Below are 15,721 nucleotides of genomic sequence, written 5' to 3'. Positions count from 1 at the left end.
GAGGGAGTTTGGGCTTGGCAAAGACCTAGGGCTAGGGTGGGGGAGGGAGGCAGGGAGGGTCTGGGCGATTGCATTTACATTTTTTCATCTCCCAGCACAGGAGAAAGGGGATGGGAACTCAATCACAGCAACCACCTTGCAGGCTGAGCCAAAAAAAAAAAAAAAAATCCATTTGCTAGAGGAAAGAATGAAATTTAATAAGACAGGTGAGGAGAAAAAAAATATATATCTATATATATGAAATGAGAAAAGGCTGCGAGGCTTCAGGTGGGATGAAGGTTGGGCTCCCCCACACAACTGCAGGGGGTAGCCCATCAGTCCCTGAAATTAGGGGAAATCCAGAGCAGCCAAGGAGGCACCTCACCCTAAAATTAATCCAGAACTTGCTCTTCCTCCCTGCAACAATATCCAATTTCATAGTGAAGAATTTAACCCATTGCTTGCCCAGGTTGCACCCATCAAGGTGCCTGATGTTAAGAGATGTCTGAGGTAAGGGCTGGGTGTGTGAGTTGTGCTGATTGCTTTGGTGAGAAGGGGGGAAAAGAAGAAAATCAAGAAAAAAAGATGAGTTAAGCCCAGCCTGCAGCATGTCCCAGCCCCAAAACCTGCAAAGTAATAATAAGTGCCTGGAAAACAGGAGGTTGGCACCACGACCTTGCAAGGTCACCTCTTCCAAACTGAATCCAGTCAGATACCAAAAAGAAAAATAAAGGTATCTTAGGAGTGGCAGGAGCTACTTTTTGGGGGGTTGTGTGTGATGTGGCTTACACACACCCAATAAAAAAGAGAAAAATAGCTGCTATGATCAGGGTGATCTTTTTGGGGTGAAAAAACCTGAACCCAGCTGTGCCTTTCTTGGGCAAAGCACAGCTTAATAATTAACTCTGAGCAGCATTTCCAGCACTGGACTGGGGCTCTGCTGGTTTCTTACCACTCACAGGCAACCCCCAGCTCTGACTCCAAGCTACCAGGTCAGGACAGCCCACAGCAATACAGAAGTAACATTTTTTTCCACATTTTTCCAATCCTGCCTAATCACCACCAACATTTGTGCTACCAACAGAAGGCACAGAGACAGAGAGCAAAAAGCTTTGCCCAAAACTCAGGGCAAAAAGAGAGCCAGGCAGAACTGAACAAGGGAGTCTGGCTCCAGCCACCCCTTTGTCCCATCTTGAGCAGCTGATTATCCATCCTCCAACCACCAAACTGATCAGGAAAGGACATCTAGAACAGGAGGCTCCAACAACTCAGGGGAAGTGGTGGATTTCCCCCCCCTTGGAAATGTCCCAGTTTGATAAACAATAATATCAGAAGGGTTGGAGGAGATGATCCTTGAGGTCCCTTCCAACCTGAGATTCTAGGAGTCTGTGATCCTCAAGCCATCACATTCCCTGCTGCAGCCACCACCCCAAAGCAGCCAACTCAGAAACCACAGCAGCCTCCAGAGGACATCCAACACCAGTATCTTACTGGGACCAGTATTGAAACTGCACTGAAGAGGAGCACTGGAGCAAGCCACACTCAACCCAGAGGGAAACATCCCCTTTTCCAGCCCAAACCAGTTCTGACACAACAGTTTCTGGTCACCCCAGCTATCTCAGGAAGGGAATTGTGATCCAAGCCATATAAAATTTCATCAGACAAAAGCAGCTGGTGTGAGATCCATAATTTTTGCCTGACAGCACGTCAGGGATTTAGAAAGGGAATTAGCAAGGGTTCATGTCCTCCCTTCTCCCACACACTTATTGTCCACAGCAGTAATTCCCAATCCTGATGGAGAGAGGCTTCAAACTCCACAGCCATACCACAGCTGCAGCCAACCCATCACCCAACTGCTTTTATTTTTTTTTTACCATTTTGTCCATTTCTAAACACATTCTGCTACCTTTCCACCTTCCAGCTCCACAATAACCATTTTCCTTTAAGATATTAACAGCTGTGGGCAAACCACAGAGGTGTTCAAGTTGTTACATGCATCAGCTACGAGGATGCTGAGCACACACTTCTAGCTCAGGAAGCTGTAGTAGCCATAAAACCTTGTGATTTCCCAAGTTTCTGACTTGTAAAATTCTTTACTTACAGACACACCTCCCCTGACCCAACACCCCCAGCCAGCCTACAGCATGACACTGCCTTCCCCAGCCCATGTTCTTATTCTTTAGCACATTCTTCAGCAAATCCTTGGCATGCCATCCTGCCACCACAGCCATCAGCTATTCCTTTTTGCAAAATGTCTTGAGAAAGCAGGGTAGGTTCAGGGCACTAATTTCATCTTTATGAGCTTTTTCAACCAACCCCAAAGCCAACAAAGACTGACTGCAAATCTCCTGTGCTGAAAGCAACCCAAAGGATGCTAAGAACAGAGGAAAAAAAAAAGTGACTTTTGCTTTCAGCTGTCTCAGGAATTAATTCTGCATGAGGAGGTGCTCCAGCACAAAAAAAACACCTCCATGTCAGGTTTAAACATTTTCTGCCAGAGGAAAGAAGAAACAGAGCTCTGCAACCTTACCTTCCTGAGGTGAAAGATGTTTCATGGGAAAAACTGGACTCTTCAGTTTAATTCAGCAGCAAATCAACAGGATCCTAGAGCCTTGGGAAATGCAGGCCTGGACCTTCCATGGGCAGCTTCTGCTGGGCAACCAGGATCAATTCTTGAGTCCTGCAAGAGGAAAAAAGAGTTTGTCTACATTATTTTTCCTTTCTCTTTCTGGATTATTATTCACCCCATGCAATTTTCAGCATTTTAGGCAGAAAACCTGCAGAGTTGAGGTGCACTATTCACTCAAGTCAGCATCATGAAGAGCTTCCTCACCTTCTTAATCCTCTCAGTTGCAAGGTATTCTTTTTTATTACCTTGGCAAAGAACTCATTAATGTTCCTCAAGCTTTAAGCTACTTGGGGAAATAAAGTAACTGAAAGCTTAATACTCCAACTGATAAGGTTGGTTGGGTTTTTTTTTTTTTAAGCTCTCCCCTCCCTCTCTGCCAATGCCACTCCTCAGAAATCAAGATTCCCCTCCAGAAAAACACAGTGCAGGTCTAGCAGCAAATCTGCCATAACGAGGCAGCATCCACACAACATGGGAGATAAAAAAAGGAGAAAAAAAAAAAAAAAAAGAAAAAAAGACAACACAAGCACCAGAAAAATTACAGTTGGTGTTTACAGCCACCAGGCTTGCAGACCACTGCCAAACTCATAAAGCTCCAAGATAATGAGATCCTTCCCTGCCTTGCAAAAGGCATGGAGAGCAAATTGCTGTTGTTACAAAGCACTGAGCTAGAACCAGATCAAGGGGATTTCTCCAGTTCTTCCTCTTTCTCTATCACCTTTGATAAGCCAGGTTAGCCCCTGAGCCTGAGGAGCATAATTACTTCTCTCCTGGAGCACATATGTCAGAAAAAAAGGCACCCAGACTGCAGTATATATCCATTTTCTTCAGCTATTCCCTCTCCTGTAAGTCATACCAGCCTGAATGTTGCTCCTCTCGAGCTGAATGCTACTGTATTAAGTGATCTGTGGCTGGCAAATAACCTTGCTTGGTTGAAAAATTTAAGTTAATAAGATAGGGCTCTTCATATTGTGATGCACTGCCTGAATTCTAATGAAAAAGTAAAGTAATATGCAGGGAAAAAAAGGAAAAAAAAAAAACCAGCAATGGAAACACTGAGATGAGTTTCATAACCTTCCTGCCAAGTCCTTCCACACATTGCACAGAATTGTCACAGGTGGAAAAGACCTCTAAGGTCTTCTCATCCAACCCTCCACAGGCCCCTCAATAAAATAAATAAAATATATATATAAAGCATGTCCTGAAGTGCCTCATCTACCTGGTGCCTAAATACCTCCAGGGATGGTGATTTCCACCACCTCCCTGGGCAGCCTGGTCTAATTCCATTGCAGTTCCTACAGCTGCTCCCCACCCCATTAAATCCTTCAAGACAGAAACCCCAACATTTTTTTGAACTTTTATTCGTAGTAGCTACAGGATTTAATTCATCTTAATCAACCTTGGACACCCAAGAGGAGGTGGGAAACTAAAGCTGGGGTCCCTCTGTCAGAGCCACCAATCTCCCTTTGGAGATGCTCTGGAGATGCCTCCAGATCCTCAGCAGCCCCAGAGGATGCTGACTGCTCAGGTCTGGTCCCAAAGGAACCACCAAGTCAGGAATCCCTGTTCAGTCACCTCCAGGATGTGTCTGTTTTCCAGTACCTGAAGGTACAACAGGGAGGCTGGAGAGGGATTTTTTGTAAGAGCATCCAATGACAGGAGAAGGGGAAATGGTTTTAAACTGAAGGAGAAGAGGGGAAGGTCACAAAAATCATCCAGGACTCTGCCATGAGGAGAGGCTGAGGAGCTGGGATTGTTCAGCCTGGAGAAGAGAAGCCTCAGGGGGACCTTAGAGCTGCCCCCCAGTCCCTGAAGGGAACCTCCAGGAAGGCTGCAGAGGGACTTTTCCTGAGTGTCCAGTGCCAGGAGAAGGGGAAATGGATTGAAAGTGCAGGAGAAGAGGTTCAGGCTGGATCTGAGGAAGAAGTTCTTCAGCAGGAGGGTGCTGAGACTCTGGACCAGATTGCCCAGAGAAGCTGTGGCTGCCCCCTCCCTGGAGGTGCTGAAGTTAAAGTTAAAGGTGTTCAAGTTAAGGTGTTCAAGTTAAAACTTGAAGAGGGGAGATTGAGGTCAGACATGAGGAAGAAATTCTATATTTTGAGGGTGCTGAGCCCCTGGTTGCCCAGGTTGCCCAAGGAAGCTGTGGCTGCCCCCTCCCTGGAGGTGTTCAGGGCCAGGTTGGATGAGGCTTGGAGCAGCCTGGGCTGGATCAGAGGTGTCCCTGGGCATGGCAGGGGGGTTGGAGGGGATGAGCTCTGAGCTCCCTCCCAACCTCAGCCAGTCTGGGATTCTGGGATTTCATCATTCTATGATTCTATGATTCTATTTTCTAGGATTATTGTGTTAGATTTACACCTCTCTCATCCAAGTGTCTGATGTTAGATGAGGGCAGGACCATCATTAGTTCAAACCTGCTCATCCTCACTGCTACTGCTGTGACAAAAGAAATGATGGATATGGACATGGCCACTGCCACACTGCCTTGGTGTGACATCATACTGCTTAGGATGACATCACACTGCTTAGGATGACATCACACTGCTTAGGATGACATCATACTGCTTAGGATGACATCACACTGCTTAGGATGACATCACTCTGCTTAGGATGACATCACACTGCTTAGGATGACATCATACTGCTTAGGATGACATCACACTGCTTAGGATGACATCACACTGCTTAGGATGGCATCACACTGCTTAGGATGACATCATACTGCTTAGGATGACATCACACTGCTTAGGATGACATCATACTGCTTAGGATGACATCACACTGCTTAGGATGACATCATACTGCTTAGGATGACATCACACTGCTTAGGATGACATCACACTGCTTAGGATGGCATCACACTGCTTAGGATGACATCACACTGCCTTGGGATGACATCACACTGCTTAGGATGACATCATACTGCTTAGGATGACATCACACTGCTTAGGATGACATCACACTGCTTAGTATTAGCAACACAAGACACTCACAAGTCCCTGGGTGCAACTAATTCAAGAAAAATGAAGCAGACAAAGGAAGGAGGAAAACTCACACGGCAGCATCACCTCCAAGGCACTGCCAAAAATGGTTCCAGAAACTTATGGATCTGCACCCGAGCACATCCCAAAAGGAGATGGGATGCCCACCTTGTTAAGAACCCATTTTTAGACACGTGTGCATGCAAATGAACACAGAAGATGCACAAACTGCTGTGTGGCTCCAGCTTCCAGTCTGAACGTTGCATTTCACCCACAGGAAGGAGCCTTTGAAATATTCTGTATGTCCCAGCTGCTTTCACTACCCCTACAATAAATAAAGGCCATGATGCTAAGGAAAGAATGTTAAAAGCAGAAAAATATAAATAATAGTGGAAAGCTCTAAAAATGTCTTTCCAGATTCTCAAGGCAAAGTCTTTCTGAGGAAAGGGGACGAATAAACTCCCAAAATTAAAGAGAAATGTTCCTGTATTAAAAAATGACTTTTTTTTTTTTTTTTTTTTGCATGGGTCTGTTGTGAGAGGACAAGGAGAAATGGTTTAAAAGCTGAAAAGGGGTGATTGAGGTTGGAAATGAGGAAGAAATTCTTCAATGTGAGGGTGCTGAGCCCCTGGTTGCCCAGGTTGCCCAAGGAAGCTGTGGCTGCCCCATCCCTGGCAGTGTCTCAGCCCAGGTTGGATGGGGCTTGGAGCACCCTGGGCTGGGGGAGGTGGAACTTTATGTTCTTTTAAGTCCCTTCCATTCCAAACCATTCTATGATTCTATGCAAAAATAAGGAGGACAAAAAATATATATAACAGAGAGCATAAAAACTAATTTTAAAATGGGTCAGGAATGTAGTGATTTGAAACAGCAAAAAGAAACAAAATGCATGAGGAAGAACCCCAGTACTCCCAGGTTTGAGCACATGGGATTATAAAAATTATAAAAAAATTATAAAAATTACCCAGGAACAGCAAATTCTCCCAAGAGCTGAGGACAGTGACTGCTCAGAACCAGAGCAGCCACCACCAGAAGGATGGGAACGGCAGAAGAACGCAACAAATATTTCTGTTCATTAATTAAGAAAGAAACCAGATGGTATAGTCATGCCACAGGAAACATTTTCTATTCCAAGCAGCAATGCAGGCAGATGTGAAACAACAGCTAAGGGAACTGGGCTGTTTTCAGTCAGGAGGATCTTCAGCTGCATCCCACGGGCTTTGGAAGAGCCGGACAAGAAAAACTCGGGAGGATTTCTCACAGCTTCCTGCAAGTGTTAACTTGGGAGGTTTGAGAGCAGCAGAGGACACGGTGTTGTGCTGGTGTTTTAAATGTGTGAGAGGGATGATGGAGCTGATGCCAAGCTCTGAGCTCAGCTTCCATCCCAGGCAGACAAGGGAAATGCTGGTAGAAAAGTTAATTAGAAATAGGAGTTCGTAACCAAGCGATGCTGATGGACACAGAGGGCTTCAACCAATGGTTTGAAGTTTTTATGAAGACTGAAAGATGGGCTGCAAACTGCAGCAGCTCAGATGCAACATCCTTAGAGCTCAGTAAATCATTTAACTTTGTCAAGGATGATTTCTGGAAGCACATTACATAATGTGATTAATAATTGGCCACATGACAAGTCATAAAATACAACCAGCCCATCATCCATCACGTGCTCACACTGCAATCCCAGAAGGAGCTGTTCTGGTGCCCTACATTTTCTCATCTTTCTGCAAGCCATGGGCAAAAGCCACCCCCAACTCAGGCTCACACCAGCTCTGAGAGCTGCAGAGAGTGAAGGACACAAGATCTGAATCTCCTTCCAGCAAAGACCTTGAACATCTCCATCATCAAACATAAACCTGCATCTGGGACCAGAGAGACCCTTCCCAACCCAGAGGGGATGTAACAGAGGAGGGACACAGCAGCTGATGAAGGCATCAGTTGTCTGCTTGGGGCAAGAAGAAAGAGGCAAGAAATGAAAGTAGCAGGTGGCAAATCAAACAAGAGCCAGCAGTTTCTTCACAAACCACCAGCTGAGTGCTTTACCTCCCTGCTGCTGAACGTTGTGCACATTAAACATCTGCACAAGCTCAAGGGAAGGCTGTCTGTCTCCCCAAGCAGACACCTGGGACTGACAAGCTGGACAACATCTCCACTGAGAAAGTCCTGGAGCTGTTGAAAAACCAGAAGATGGAGAGTTTGGAAAGTGTCATAGAATCCTAGAATGGGCTGGGTTGGAAGGGACCTCAGAGCTCCTCAAGTCCAACCCTTGCTCCACTCCCCCCGTGGTTCCCAGCCCATGGCACTGAGTGCCACATCCAGGCTCTTTTGAAATATCTCCAGGGATGGAGAATCCACCCCTTCCCTGGGCAGCCCATTCCAATGCCTGATCACCCTCTCCAGAAAGAAATTCTTTCTCATGTCCAACCTAAACCTCCCCTGGCACAACTTGAGACCTCTTGTGCCCTCTTGTCTTGCTGAGAGTTGCCTGGGAAAAGAGCCCAACCCCCCCCTGGCTCCAACCTCCTTTCAGGGAGTTGGAGAGAGTGATGAGGTCTCCCCTGAGCCTCCTCTTCTCCAGCCTCAACACCCCCAGCTCCCTCAGCCCTTCCTCACAGGATCTGTGCTCTAGTCCTTTCACCAGCCTAGTCCTACAGGGACTGCCTGGACCTCAGACCCCTCTGCAGGCTCCACTTTGAGTAAGAAGGTGCAGATCTATCAGGGCTCTTCTTGTGTTTTCACCTAAGAGCAGAGGAAACTGCTGGAAAATGGCTCAGAGATGGTGAACAACCAACCACCAACCCTTTGGCAGCACTGCTGCATCATCCATGTGCATGAAACCCTCCTGACCATGGAACTCAACCTGCTGCTTCCAATAGAACTGAATTTGGGGCAACTGAACAGCCCCTGGTGCAGGTGATCATAGCAGATACTATCAACAACCTCCCTTTTTCCAGGGATGGTGAAAATGCAGCTTTTGACCCACAAAGAGGCAGCCCCAGAGTCCCTCCAGGCTGAGCAGTGGCACAGAGAGGAGGGGGGTGATGCCATCCCAGGGTCATCAGATGATCTGAGCCCACATCAGCAGAAGAAAACAGGTTTCAGAGGCAGCCAGAAACATGAGTCTCATTCAGACAGCACCAAAGCTCTTCCAGGCATAATTCTCTGGGCAGAACTTCTCCATCCTCTCAAGCTCTCCCATAGAATCACAGAATGGGTTGGAAGACCTTAAAGACCATCAAAATCCAACCCCCATGCATGGGCAGGGACACCTCCCACCAGCCCAGGGTGCACAAGGCCTCATCCAACCTGGGCTTAAACATCTCCAGGGAGGGGTCATGTCCCTCATGTTATCTTGTCCTCAATCATTTAAAGATTTTGGGAAGCTCTCCTAGGTCATTACATCTCAACCTGCCTGCAGACCTCTCCCCGCAGTCCATGAATCCCAGCAGGAAGCTAAAGGAGCTGGATCTTGGCTTTTCCTTCCCAAAACATCATCAGACCTTGAGGCAATAATAAAAGCCACTTTATGAGTGCTGTTATGCACAAGCTTTCAGTTTAAGTTATAAAGACATCTGGAGGACAGATAAAAGAAGTCAGTATCCACGGATTACAGACACCAACAGCCCAGAATATTTTTTCCTTTTATCAGAAAGCTTTTCAATTAGTAGGAACATGCACTTAGAAATTTCTGACATCAAAAACTCCAGTAAAGCTCTCTCAGTGAACCTTGCACTGACTTTGCTGTTCAGTTTTCTTCCCAAATCCTGCATTCAGCATTTCTTGCTCCAACTATTGACAGCTTTCACTGCACGGTCTGAACTGATTTCTTTTAGATGTACCTGTGGTTTTACACCCAATAAAGCATCAAAGTCAAGTTGTTCCCTGCAACCCAACAAAGCAAAAACTTGAAGAGGGGAGATTGAGGTTGGACATTAGGAAAAAATCTTTAATTTCAGGGTGATGAGACCCTGGGACAGGCTGCCCACCAAAGCCAGGACTGCCCTCAGTATTCCAAGGCCAGGTTGGATGGGGCTTGGAGCAGCCTGGGCTGGGGGAGGTGTCCTTGCCCATGCAGGGGGGCTGAAACTGGATGAGCTTTAAAAACTATGATTCTATGATTAACTATAGCAGGTTCAGTGTGTTGGAAATTCTCCTTCTCCCACAAAAATGCATTCAAACACACCCAGGAGAGCCTGGAGTGCTGCTGGACCCATCAGCCTGTCCACCCATATGCCTGCTTTGAAATTCTTCTAATCAGTTAAATAATCAGTGGAGAAGATAAGGAAGTTAAAATCTAGCCTGGTGTTTAGCCTCAAGGTCAACTTCCAATATACTTCTGAGTAAAATACACCCACTAAACCATTTCAGATGCTCCAGTGACCAGAAGAAACAACTCCCTGCCAGCCCTCATCCAACGTGTCACCCAAAATCTCACCCAAAACCTTTCATCTTTAGCTTACTAGGACATTTCCCAGTCCCTCCAAGTCTTGTGCTCTCTCCCACAGCTTCAGCTCTGGTCCTGCAGGGCATAAACACTTTGCAAGTGAGTTCTGACACAGCCTGTGAAGGACTGAGCCACCACAGCACCTTTGAAGTGGTCATCATATCTCACAGGAAACATCCACCTTTCAATACCTCCCTTGCTGTATTTTATTTAAAGGCTCTACATATTTTATCAGTGACAGTTTAATATTAAAATGCATAGAAACAAGGCTCTGTGGAGGCAGGACCAGAAACAGCATTGCTCCAACATGGAGATGCCACCAAATTGGGTTTGTCCAGCACTGTGACCATGGGATCCTCTCCTGCTTTTCTGCTGTACAAGTTTGTTCCATTTAGCCAAGGTAATCAAAGCTGATAAGTCATACCCAGCTGTAAAAAGCAAGTGGAAAGGAGAGTGGGAGGGGTTTCATGTTTATTGTATGCTGACAAAATCTATGATTTATTTACCCATTTTCATTGCTGTGCTCTAGACAAAAGGGCCACACCACCAAGTAGTAACAAAGAGCAGCTTTGTTACAAGGGCTTGCAGGCAGCTCCTTCTCTGCCTGCTTACAAGCATCTACAGCACCAAATTTTTTTTTGCAGCTCCTCCAAATCTGCTGGGCCAGGGGAAATGCTGCACTTTTAAGAGGGGTATTTCATCTCCCTGGAGTAAGGACACTCAGGAGAGAGCTTCAAGGCAACGCTAACTCTCCCCACGGTGAACGTCCTCCTCCAGGTTCCCTTTAAATTTGATTTTCCTTAAGAACTTGTTTGTGGGCACCCAGCAAGGCTGGTTTTCTCCTCATCTCCTTTCTTTTTTTTTTATTTCTGCCCAACACTGAGTCAGGGTTGCAGGACAGAGGGAGGGAAAAGGTGTTTTGCAAGAGGGGTAAATCCGCTCGCCCGGTCACTCTTGCAAATTAAAAGGTCAGGGAAATAATCACTGGGTTTGGAAAGAATAATTTTACCCAACTGAAGACTTTAAAAAAAATTAAATTTAAAAATTAACTTTGTTCCAGTGAAGCCAGTTGTCTTATCTACCCATAAGGAAGTTTTATAAACAGCTTTCTGTACTTCTAAGGCTTTGGACTCGTTCCAGGTTTCACAGGGACCTCGCTCACCCCAGCTGAAATCTGCAGGGCTTCAAATGAGAAAAGCAGCAAGTGTAAAACCTGGGGTTTATTTTTCAAAAAGAAATCTGAAGGAGAAATTGATTGGGTTTGTTCATTTAGTCACTCGATAACAAAAGTCAACATTAATGCTGAAGTTACCTCTGCAGATTGCTCCTACAGGTACAGATCTAGACCAGTGAATTACAACCTGCTGGTTCCCCAGGCCCAAAGGGCTCCTGTAAGACCAGAAAAGCCCATCCTGAAGCCCAAGTTAGGAGCACTGCTAAACTATGGATAACTTAAGGTTATCTCCAGGTGGAAACAGCAGGACTAGGGGGTTGGGCTCTTTTCCCAGGCAGCTCTCAGCAAGACAAGAGGGCACAAGAGGTCTCAAGTTGTGCCAGGGGAGGTTTAGGTTGGACATTAGAAAGAATTTCTTTCTGGAGAGGGTGATCAGGCATTGGAATGGGCTGCCCAGGGAAGGGGTGGATTCTCCATCCCTGGAGATATTTCAAAAGAGCCTGGATGTGGCACTCAGTGCCATGGGCTGGGAACCACGGGGGGAGTGGAGCAAGGGTTGGACTTGATGAGCTCTGAGGTCCCTTCCAACCCAGCCAGTTCTGTGATTCTATGACTAATCTGTTGAGGCTCCCAGCAAGTGCTGCTGGAGCAGAAGCTCCAAGGTGAGGGCAAAGCAGCATCACCAAGAGCATTTTATGGACTGTTGTTCAGTTCTCTTGGTCCTGACAGACTGTCCATGGCAGCACTGCTTGGGAACATGTGCAGGACTCAAGAGCCCAGGCTGAATTTCACTGCCATACAAAATCACAGACTTGTTCTGGTTTGAAAAGATGTTTAAAATCATGTCCAACCACACCCCCAAGGAATGGGCCAAGGTCACCCCTGCCCCATGTCCCTCATCCCCACATCCCCAGGGCTTTCTCTGAAACCCCTCCAGGCATGATGGGGACTCCAGCCCTGCCCTGGGCAGCCTGGGCCAGGCCCTGACAACCCTTTCCAGGGAGAAATTCTTCCCCAGCTCCAACCTAAACCTCCCCTGGCACCACTTGACTTGTGCCAAAAGTTCCTCTTCTCCCATCCCTTGTTCCTTGGGAGCAGAGCCCGACCCCCCCTGGCTCCAACCTCCTCTCAGGGGCTTGCAGAGAGCCACAAGGTCTCCCCTCAGCCTCCTCTGCTCCAGGATCAGCACCCACAGCTCCCTCAGATGCTCCTGGGCAGATTTCTCTCCAAACCTTTCCTCATTGCCCTCCTCTGGACACTCTCCAGCCCCTCCATGTCCTTCTTGTAGTGAGGGACCCAAAACTGGACACAGGATTTGAGGTGTGGGCTCACGTGAAACAAAAGTTTGGGTTTGAACAGCTGAGTGACAAGCAAGGAGATCAACCAAGATGAAAGGTTGCTGGGTTCCCAAATCCCAACTATCTCCAGATGGCACACGGGAAGAGCTCCACAGAAAAGAAGATTTGTGTTTATGTGTTCAACACCAAGTATAAAAAAGCACCCTTCAGCAGGTCCTCACTGCAGTCTCAAACATTCCTGAGTGCTTGACCTGCCCTAGATCTCCTACAGCACCCTTGGCTTTCCTTCCTTCCCCCATCTCACCTCAACACCAAGCTCAGAGTTTCCAGTTTCAGTATTTATGCAAACTGCTCTCATTTTGAACCAGCTCAAGGTTTCACAAGTGCTGGGAAGCTCCATCAGCACTTTGCTGCTCAAAGTCCCCAGCTGGAACTTGAGGAGCTCCAGAGAGTGGAAAATCAACACAAGTCAAACATCTCTCCCCCTCCATGGCTCTGGGGAACACTCAACCTGCTGCAAGATCCTGCAAAGAGAAGAAACCTAAAAGCCCTTTAGCAGGTGACACTTTCCAAGGGTGCTTTGGTCATTCCTGCTGCCAGGACTCCTGAAAACAGAAACAAGATTTAAGGGTGGGGGGAAAAAATCCCTGAACCACCCAAAGCTGGAGGATTTTTGCACCCGTGCACAGCTCAGTACCCCAGGTGCCCACTCACTGCATTTAAATGATGTATTAATCCATAGCTTGCTCCCAGCCAAAGGAATCACAAGAGGAAAACTTTTCCCCATGAGGACAATCAGGCACTGGAATGGTCTCCTAGAGGAAGTGGTGGAATCCCCCACTTTGGGAAGTTTGAAGTCTCAGCTTGATGGGGTGCTGGGACATCTCATATTAAGAATAATAAACAATAATATCAGAAGGGTTGGACCAGGTGATCCTTGAGGTCCCTTCCCAGCTGACATTCTAGGACTCTATAAATCATTAGATTTATGTCTAAAAGCTCTCAAGTCATTAACAGCCTTAACTGCACTTTATATTAGTTTTTAATAACTTCCTGATATAGATTAGATCCAACATTATTCTTCCCTCTCTGGCTGCATGTGAACTCTTCCAACACCCCAAGTCCTGGAACTGCATCCACATTCCCAGAATATTCCATTTCTCCCATTAGGGCAAATGTGGTTTCAAGCCAAGCAACATATAAATAATTATTTACACAGCTCAGTTCTCCCCTGTGGTGCTCAGGTTCCTTTTCTCCCCAAGCTTCACACTCAGCTTGGAAAATGCCTCCTGTCATCTGCAACTCTTTTGAGAGCCAAAGGGTGATAACCACTTCCCTGCTTGATGCCAGCTCCTTGGAAAAGCTGAAACTGCAAGGATGTTACCAAAGGATTAGACTTGAAGTTATCTCTGAGTAATCTAGGAGAGATGATGGGGTAGAGAAGAGGGTGTGAAGAGCTGTGCAAATGCTAATTCCTCAGGCTGGAAAGGAGATGCTGTCTTTAAAAGTGGAATTTAAGCTGTCACAGGTTCCCTGTTCCAACAAAACCAGCTCCTACCACACTTTAAAAATAAATCCCTTGGCTGAGATCTCCTCCAAAGAACGAGTTCCATCTTCAGAACGTGAGACTTTTAATTCTTTCCTTTTTTTTTTTTTTTTTTTCCTCTCTACTCAGAGCCAATGCTGATGATTAGAGGATGAGAAATGGGTTTGTAGGGGTACCCTGGTGAAACTGGCTCCTGTCCAAGGGAACCTTAAGTGAGACACAAATATTCTGTCACACCAAGACACTGTGACAGCCTCAACCCTTCCTGATCCCTCCAACAGCTGTGCACTGGATTACAAGTACGTGGTACAGTACTTTAAAACTGTTTACTTTCTCCCTATCCATCATTAAAATGTGCTTAACAACAAGCACCAGCAGCCTGGGACAGATGTTCTTGCCTTTTTTTTTTTTTTTTTTTTTTTTTTTTGCATTCCACAACCAAACAGAACTTTACAAAAACCCCAACAACCTACAGGAGAAGGAGATCAGAAATAAAACATATAAAGGGTATTGTATATAAATTTTTTTGTAATTATGTTAGCATGGAGAGGGTGTGCTAGAGCCCAACAGTGACAATTTTGGTCTTAAATCTTATTTCTGGACTTCCAGCTCTTGATTCTAAGGTGGAATCATAGAATCAGAGAATGATTTGGCTTGAGAGGAATCTCTAAAGCTCACCCAGTCCAAGCCCTCTGCAGTCAGCAGGGACACCTCAGCCAGATCAGGGTGCTCAGAGCCTCCTGAAACCCCATGTTTTTAACTCTGAAGATGCTTTGGTGTCCTGGCATCAAAAAAAATGACAGAGGGAGGCATGAGACAGTGTGAGATCCTAATTCATGGAACCACAGAATGGTTTGGATGGGGAGGGACCTCTTAAAGATCATCCAGTCCAACCCCCCTGAACTGGCAGGGCCATTCTCAACTAAATCAGGTTGCTCCAACCTCCTCCAATTCTCTTGATTTCAGTGAATTTGGCATCTCAGTTACATGAGACCTCAAATCCCATTTCAGGAGGGTCTGGGAGTAAGAGTTGGCTGAAGATGGAAAGCACTCTGCACCATCAAGGTACAGATCTCTAATAAAAACCTCCCTCTCCTCAGCTCTGGGATTTCAGATCTCTATCTCATCCCATTTATTGAATCCAAACCGTGGCAGAGCTCATTATAATCCAGAAGCAATTTAGAAGTTTCTGAGAAGCTGACCCAATAGGTTTCTTTAAAAAGTAAAAACCAACAAAATGATTTTAGAATGTTCTCTGACTCTTCCTGAGTGTTGTGTCTTCCTGATTAAATAAACTGGGATGAAGAAAAGGAAAAAAAAAAAAAAGAAATGGAAGAGGACTTGCTGAAACAAGATGCTGCTCTTGAAAACTGCTCTGCTCTCACTTACCCCATTACTCACATCATTATATTTGAGATTTTTATACACTGCAGATAGCTCAGATAAACAGACTGGATATGAGCACCAAAGTATTGCATTTGCTCTAATCCCTGGCTGACAATTAAATAACTCCAAGTATATTAATACTAAGAAAACAATTACACTGGAGTTACAGCTCCATATATTAAGGAAGAGCATAAATCCATACATGCATAATATAAGACTGTGCAGCTAGAGCTGCAGAAAGGCAATTCCATAGCAAAAAGGTAATTTTGAGGACTCTAATGAGCAGAAGA

At 45.9% G+C, this 15,721-nt stretch overlaps 1 protein-coding gene across 6 annotated transcripts in view; it reads right to left on the bottom strand.

Moving 5' to 3' along the window:
- Positions 1 to 15,721, bottom strand: part of NCOA1 (nuclear receptor coactivator 1) — a 215,416-nt gene that overhangs the window by 146,090 nt on the left and 53,605 nt on the right. For 3 of the 6 annotated variants that reach the window (XM_071742270.1, XM_071742272.1, XM_071742271.1), the window contains exon 2: positions 2,510 to 2,659. The gene's annotated coding sequence lies outside the window, so the exon portion shown is untranslated. Of the gene's footprint in view, positions 1 to 2,509; positions 2,660 to 15,721 lie in introns of those variants that run through there. The other 3 variants (XM_071742273.1, XM_071742274.1, XM_071742276.1) reach the window with 1 other exon arrangement.

The sequence above is a fragment of the Heliangelus exortis genome, chromosome 3 (genome assembly GCF_036169615.1).
Source record: "Heliangelus exortis chromosome 3, bHelExo1.hap1, whole genome shotgun sequence".
In the NCBI taxonomy this organism is placed as follows: domain Eukaryota; kingdom Metazoa; phylum Chordata; class Aves; order Apodiformes; family Trochilidae; genus Heliangelus; species Heliangelus exortis.
Note: the sequence above shows the minus strand (reverse complement) of the source record. Positions and strands in the feature narration are given on the sequence as shown.